The sequence below is a fragment of the Rutidosis leptorrhynchoides genome, chromosome 1 (genome assembly GCF_046630445.1).
Source record: "Rutidosis leptorrhynchoides isolate AG116_Rl617_1_P2 chromosome 1, CSIRO_AGI_Rlap_v1, whole genome shotgun sequence".
Taxonomy (NCBI): Eukaryota; Viridiplantae; Streptophyta; class Magnoliopsida; order Asterales; family Asteraceae; genus Rutidosis; species Rutidosis leptorrhynchoides.
The window spans coordinates 124,912,707-124,920,520 of NC_092333.1; positions in this window are offsets into that span (position 1 = coordinate 124,912,707).

Here is a 7,814-nt window from a genome sequence, read left to right on the forward strand (position 1 = left end):
CATCAAACACGGGGTAATGTCATCCAAACCCACTAATCATCTAGAAGCTTTGAAGATGACCCGAAAATTGATAGAAACGGTGGACGAAATTGTAGTACCGGCACCAAAAGTCGAGGATAAATCGGGTGGCAACAAAAGGAAATGGGAAGCCACTCAATCAAGCAACTACAACAACAACAACCCCACCAAGAAACCTTTCACCTCCGATGGCAAGAAAAGTTATGTCAGAAATAAAGCTTTTTGCAACAAATGCCACAAACATCACTATGGTGAATGTGACAAGCCGTTTTGCCACCGGTGCCAAAGAAGTGGTCATTTGGCCCACGATTGTAGAAATACCGCCCCCGTTTTTCAAAAGGGGCCCAATGCACCAAAACCGGGTGTTTGCTATGAATGTGGCCAACCGGGTCATTATAGGAATACGTGCCCAAAGAAGAAAGCTAAGCCCAATACACGTGGCTGAGCTTTCAACATCAATACTGAGGAAGCCCGAGATGACAATGAACTAGTCACGGGTACGTTTCTTCTCAACAATTCTTATATCTCTTGCTTATTCGATTCGGGTGCCGATAAGAGTTTTGTATCCAAGACTTTGACTCATTCTTTTAGCACTACACCACTCCCACTAGATACCACTTATACCATTGAAGTGGCCAACGGGAAACTATTGAGTGCCGACAAATTTTATCGGGGATGTACGTTAAACTTAATGGGTAAAGAATTTGAAATTGACTTGATACCTATAGAACTAGGGAGCTTCGATGTAATAATTGGTATGGATTGGTTAGCCAAAACGAAATCTCACATCCTTTGCGATCTTAAAGCGATTCAAATTCCTACTGAGAATGGTGAACCCTTGACTGTCTATGGCGATAAGAGTTGTACTGGACTCAACCTCGTCTCGTGCCTTAAAGTTGAAAAATACCTTCATAAAGGTTGTTTCGCGATCCTAGCCCACGTTAAGAAAGTCGAGACCGATGAGAAGCTCATCGAGGATGTGCCGATTGTTAGTGAATAATCCGATGTATTTCTCGACGAATTGCTGGGTCTTCCGCCTCATCGACCGGTTGAATTTCAAATCGATCTTATTCCAGGAGCCGCACCGTAGCACGTGCACCGTAGAGGCTTGCTCCATCTGAAATGAAAGAATTGCAAAGTCAAATCCAAGAACTACTTGACCGTGGCTTTATCCAACCTAGCCATTCACCATGGGGCTCTCCGATTTTATTCGTTAAGAAGAAAGATGGATCCCTACGAATGTGCATTGATTATCGTGAACTAAATAAATTGACGGTTAAAAACTGATATCCTCTTCCACGCATCGACGACCTCTTTGATCAACTACAAGGATCACATGTATATTCAAAAATTGACCTCCGTTCGGGTTATCATCAACTAAGGGTTAAGGGAGAAGATGTCTCCAAAACCGCCTTCCTGACTTGTTATGGTAGTTACGAATTTCTTGTAATGCCATTTGGTCTCACTAACGCACAGGCGGTGTTCATGGATCTTATGAACCGCATGTGCAAACCGTATCTCGACAAGTTCGTTATTGTATTCATCGATGATATCTTCGTCTATTCTAAAAGCGAAGAAGAGCACGAACAACACCTTCGACTTGTGCTCGAACTCTTAAGACAAGAACGACTCTATGCCAAATTCTCCAAGTGTGAATTTTGGTTGAAGGAAGTTCAATTTCTCGGTCATGTCGTAAGCGACCAAGGCATTAAAGTCGATCTCGCAAAAATTGAAGCCATTAGCAAATGGAAAACCCCTACTACTCCTACTCACATTCGACAATTCTTGGGTCTCGCTAGATACTATCGTAGATTCATCAAGGATTTCTCTTTGGTTACTTGTCCTCTAACTGCGTTAACTCACAAGGGAAAGAAATTCATTTGGGCAACCGAATAAGAATCCGCGTTTCAAATCTTGAAGACAAAGCTAACCACCACTCCCATCTTGTCACTTCTCGAGGGCAATGATGATTTTGTTGTATATTGCGATGCCTCGAAACATGGTTTTGGGTGTGTATTGATGCAACGAAATAAAGTCATTGCTTATGCCTCTAGACAACTATAAATTTATGAACGAAACTACACGACACATGATCTCGAACTCGGAGCCGTTGTCTTTGCACTCAAAATGTGGAGATACTACCTTTATGGAACCAAGAGTACTATCTTCACCGATCACAAAAGCCTTCAACACATCTTCGATCAAAAGAAACTAAATATGAGACAACGACGCTGGATTGAAACCTTAAACGATTACGATTGTGAGCTTCGTTATCATCCCGAAAGGGCAAATGTAGTAGCCGATGCCTTAAGTCGAAAGGAAAGAGCGGTTCCTCTTCGTGTTCGAGCTTTAAACATCACCATCCACACCAATCTCAATAACCAAATTCGTGTAGCCCAAGATGAAGCTCTTAAAGATGAAAACATATCTCTTGAACGCTTGAACATCCTCACCTCACGATTCGAAGTTAAAGAGACCGGACTCCGATATTTCGCCGGAAGAATTTAGGTGTCTAGTTATGGGGACTTACGAAGCCTTATTTTAGACGAAGCCCATGAGTCAAGATATTCGATTCACCCCGGTGCCAATAAGATGTACCACGACCTCAAAGAACAATATTGGTGGCCGAACATGAAAAGAGACGTTGCTACTTATGTTGGAAGGTGCCTAACTTGCTCCAAAGTCAAAGCCGAACATCAAAGACCATCCGGATTACTTCAACAACCCAAAATCCCACAGTGGAAGTGGGAAAGAATAACGATGGATTTTATCACAAAACTACCAAGAACGGCAAGCGGTTATGATACTATTTGGGTTATTGTAGACCGTCTCACCAAATCCGCTCACTTCCTTGCCATGAAGGAAACCTACAAAATGGAGAAACTTGCACAACTTTACATTAAAGAGATCGTAGCCCGTCACGGTGTACCATTATCGATTATTTCCGATCGAGATGGATGTTTTGTTTCTAGATTTTGGCGTACCTTACAAGAAGCGTTGGGAACACTATTAGACATGAGCACCGCATATCATCCACAAATTGATGGACAAAGCAAATGCACGATTCAAACTTTGGAAGACATGTTACGAGCTTGCGTTGTCGATTTTGGAAAAGCTTGGGACAAGCGTTTACCACTAGCCGGGTTCTCTTACAACAATAGTTATCACGCGAGTATTAAAGCCCCACCTTTTGAAGCGTTATATGGCTGCAAATGTCGTTCTCCTCTTTGTTAGGCCAAAGTAGGTGACGCACAAATCACCGGACCCGAACTCATTCATGAAACAACCGAGAAGATCGTTCAAATCCGAGATAGGCTTAGAACGGCCCGTAGTCGTCAAAAGAGCTATACCGACATTAGATGCAACGACCTCGAATTCCAAGTCGGTGACCGCGTAATATTAAAAGTCGCACCTTGGAAAGGTGTAATTCGTTTCGGAAAACGTGGGAAGCTAAATCCGCGGTATATTGGTCCTTTTGAAATCTTAGAGCGTGTTGGAACCGTTGTCTATCGTTTTGATCTTCCATCTCAACTGAGCTCCGTTCATCCTACTTTCCATGTGTCAAACTTGAAAAAGTGTTTTGCCAAACCCGGACTCGTCATCCCTCTCGAGGAACTTACTATTGATGACAAACTCCACTTTGTGGAAGAACCGGTTGAAATTGTGGATCACTCCGTTAAAACGCTAAAACAAAGCCGAATTCCGATTGTCAAGGTCCGTTGGAATGCCAAAAGAGAACCCGAGATTACTTGGGAAAGGCAAGATCAAATGCAAAAGAAATACCCTCATTTATTCGTGGATTTGGAAACGCAAGATCCCGAGGAAGAAAAACGACTACTACGCCTACTTAAATTTCGGGACGAAATTTCTTTTAAGGAGTAGGTAATGTAACATCCCGCCTTTTTCCATTTACCTTCCATTATACTATTTAAAGTCCGTTATATAATTATAACATCCTCAGTTAATACGCGTTTTAAAATATCTCGTTTAGGTAATTCACGCACCCGATTCAAACTCGAGGGACTAGACTTGCCAAATGACCAAAGATGTTACTAGGTCAAATGGTCAAACCATCATCCCTTCCACTCATTTACCTCATCACTCTTTTACTACTTCCACTTTATTCTCTCAAACACCAAATCACAGATTCATCATCTATTCAAGATCTAGCAAGCATAAACTCAAACAAATTACATATTTGGAATCCTTGCATCTTCCTCTTCGAATCCATACCAACTTTATTGCATTTGGGTAACTTTCTAAAAACACTAGATTTTTTGTTCATGATGTTTTTAACTTATAAAAGTGTTAATTAGTGTCTATGGCTCAAGTCTAACTTGAATATGTGATTTATATGCTTGATCTTGTTGTTTTGAGTAACTAGCATGAACTTGATAAATGGGTGTGTTTGATCTTGTGACTTGTTTGCCTAAATGTTGTTAGATGTTAAAAGTGCATGTATTAAATGTGTTACTAGCATCACTAGCTTCAATTTGATGTATAGGTTGACTTAGAAAGACTCCATAAACATAATTGCTAAATTTATGATTTTGAGTTAGGGTTTGATAGAAGTAAAATGGACTTTTGATGCATTAAATGCTTTGCAATGTGGTTTGTAAGTGTTTAGTTGTATTGTATGCATAATTACCTACGAAACGGCGTATCATATGTTTGCATTTAATTCCCGAATCATAAATGTGCATTTATGAATTTGAAGTATTAATGATGGACATTAATTGATCATTCAATTTGGAAATTCGATTATTGCAAATGATAATTTTGATTGATAAAATGTGTTTAGTTGTGTTCCTCGTCAAATTACCTTTCCAACGATATAAGATACGTGCCTTGAATGTTTACGGTTCGTTAAATGTGTTTGAATGAAATTTGGTTAGGGACTTAGACTTTTGAAACGAGCCAGGCACCAGCTCCAGTTGATTACCGCGGCGCGGCCATCCCATGTCGTGGCGCGACATAAGCCGTGTTCAGCGGCTGTTCACCATGACACTTTTTCGAAAAATGTTTGCTATGCTACACACCTCCGATTCACATGTAACTTGTTCTAACATGCTTATATATGATTAAAAACCTCAGAAAAATAGTTCGGGACCCGAACCAAACATGTTGACTTTTTCGTTGACTTTGACTTGACCAAAGTTGACTTTTGTCCAAACTTAGCCAATACTTGTTTAAACCGTTCTAATCTTCTTGCATACTTGATTCTTGTATGAAACTTGACAACTTGATTCACATGCTTTATAATCGAGTCGTAATGAGCCATAGGACTAATTGAACACTTTGACCAGCCGTGTTTACCGATATTGATACGAACCTATTTATTTAGGTCAAGTCTAGCATTCGTTCTTGCACACGTTACTTTGTGAAGTACAATTTACTATTCGTACAACCAAGGTGAGATCATAGTCCCACCTTTTCAACAACTTTTACTTTTAAACTATGGGATGAGAAACATATACGTATCATACTTTTATGCTTTGAACACAAGTACGAAAACAAACATTCCACATCGAGTTAGAACAAAAAGCCTCAATTCAATTATCATTAGTTACACTTGCAGGGTGTAAACGTGAACTTATGTTATGTGATCACATTGGGCTTGACGAGCCCTCATTCGGACGGTTCGCTACCGTTAGCGGATGAAATATATTTTCGAGTATAGTGTATGTTCTAACACTACGTAACAGGGTACAAAACAGTTAAGTCTTGATAATTGGGTGCTCGCTAACTTACTTTTGGAATACAAACGATTTGGATAATCAACTATATTAAATCTTGTGGTTCAAAAACAACGTTACTAATACACCTATGATTTCACCAACGTTTTTCGTTGACAGTTTTCTATATGTTTTCTTAGGTCCTTGAATGCTAGGTGATACATGCTTCCGTACATTATTTTTGATACTTGCTTGGATGTCGAGTATACATGCATACGTGGAGCGTCTTTTGACTTAACTTATTTTGTGTCGCATAGGTTTCAATTGTACTTAAAACGTTGTAACATGTTTGGTCGTCGAACTACTTTGTAAACTTTGAAACATCTTTATAATTGAAATGAATGCGACATATTTTTTGGTCAAACGTTGTTTTAAAAACTTATGACCACGTAACAGGACCTAAGTAGACGGCGCCGTCAATGACGATTTTGTCGGGTCGCTACAAATTATACCGTACATTCTTCTAGAATATACTGGACCCTTATGCAAGTATACGAAACTCACATCAGATGATATAGGCGCATAGAGTGCGACTATATTTGTGTCATATTGTAACACCGGCCATTTTGTTTATAACACAGCGGAAGACATTTAGTTACCAACCACAACATCATTATTTATAATTACAGAAAACCATGTATTTACTTTTAACTTTCACAAACGGTGTTATGTTATTACAAAAACGGTTACAGTTGCTCGCATCAGAGTTACTAGTTAAACATGTCTTCTACATCATGGTCCGATCCCATCAGCAGTACCTAAAACCTGTAGGGCGAGGAAGGTGGGGGATTAACGCGCCGCTAAGTTAATGGAATCTATCTACAGATTAAGCTTAAGAAATCCATCATACAACAATCATCTAACATGCTTACAACCAACAAGCATACGAATAAGGACAATAAAACGAGTAGAATAGGCCTTAAAACTATTTATACCATGCTAAGTCATGCTTAAACAAAAACAAAAATATGATTGAAATTCAAAACGTTTAAAAAGAACATTAAAACGAGTAGAATACTATTTTCGTCATCTAGACGACCTAAAATGGAAAGACACCTTCAGGGAGTCTTGCTCCTTATTCTAGGGTGATCTTAGAAATTTCAGCACAATCGGAAATCGAAAATAATGCGCCGCCAAATGTTAATTCCTTTGGCGGCGCATATTAATGAGTTAAATCTGTATTTAGTGAAGTGATATTAGTTTCAAAAATATATGCGTTATACATAATTATAATGTGAGTGAAATAATAGGCCTTAAAACTATTTATACAATGCTAAGTCATGCTTAAAGAAAAATAATAATATAATAGAATTCAAAACGTTTAAAAAGAACATTAAAATGTGTAAAATACCATTTTCAACATTTAGACGACCTCGAATGGCAAGAAACCTTCAGGGAGTCTTACTCATTGTTCTACTTAAAGGAGTTCTTAGGAATTTCAGCACAATCTGAAAACGCAAATTATGCGCCGCCAAATGTTACTCCAATTGGCGGCGAATATTAATGAGTTAAAATTTGTATTTAGTGAAGTGATATTATTTTCAAAATTATATGCATTATACCTAATTACAATGTGAGTGAAATAATATGTCTTAAAACTATTTATACCATGCTAAGTCATGATTAAATAAAGATACTATGATAGAAATTCAAAATGTTTTGAAAAGAACATTAAAATGAGTAAAGTATCATTTTGACGACCTCGAATGGCAAGACACCTTCAGGGAGTCTTGCTCCTTCTTCTCTTTTAAGGTGATTTTAAGAATTTCAGCATAATCTGAAATCTAAAATAATGCGCCGCTAAGTGTTACTCCATTTGGCGGTGCATATTAATGAGTTAACATTTGTATTTATTGAAGTGATATTAGTTTCAAATTTATATGCGTTATACATAATTACAATGTGAGTGAAATAATGAGCCTTAAAATTATTTATACCATTCCAAGTCTTCCTTAAAATAATAATAATAATATGATATAAATTCAAAACGTTTAAAAAGAACATTAAAATGAGTAAAATATCATTTTCGTCATCTAGACGACCTCGAATGGCAAGACACCT